A 483-nucleotide genomic window follows, 5' to 3' on the forward strand; every position below is an offset into this window, starting at 1 on the left:
AAAAAACCCCCCAAAAAAAAAAAAAAAAAAAAAAAAAGGACTCCCCGTCCTTTCCGCTCCCCTCACCCCCTCTTTTAAAGAACACTTCCTCTATCTAAAAGTTTCCATAAGAAAATAAATACAAGTGACACTGTGCTGGGTGAAAGCTCATTAGTTCGTTGTCCAACCCTAATAAAAGAACAGAAGTGCAAATTATAGAGTTCAGCTTCAACACACGCTCTGTCAACTAAAATCAACCCCGTGCAAGCTTGATTCAAATTGCTGCTAACTTGGACCGCAATTCTAGCCCCCTTCCCCCTCCTCCTCCCAGCAGAAGGGATATTTGGTGGAAAAATATTGTTCCAAGGAGGGTAATGATAACGCCTGACATGGGGGGAAGACTGCGCGAGCTCTTCTGCCTCTCGGGCAGCAATCCCAGTAGAAAGCAGCTCGCTGCTGCAGTGGGGAAGCTGGGCTTGGGCTGGGGGGAGGGGAGGGGTAGGG

This window comes from Gavialis gangeticus, unplaced genomic scaffold (assembly GCF_001723915.1).
Source record: "Gavialis gangeticus isolate Ggan-Ray unplaced genomic scaffold, GavGan_comp1, whole genome shotgun sequence".
NCBI classification, from domain to species: Eukaryota; Metazoa; Chordata; order Crocodylia; family Gavialidae; genus Gavialis; species Gavialis gangeticus.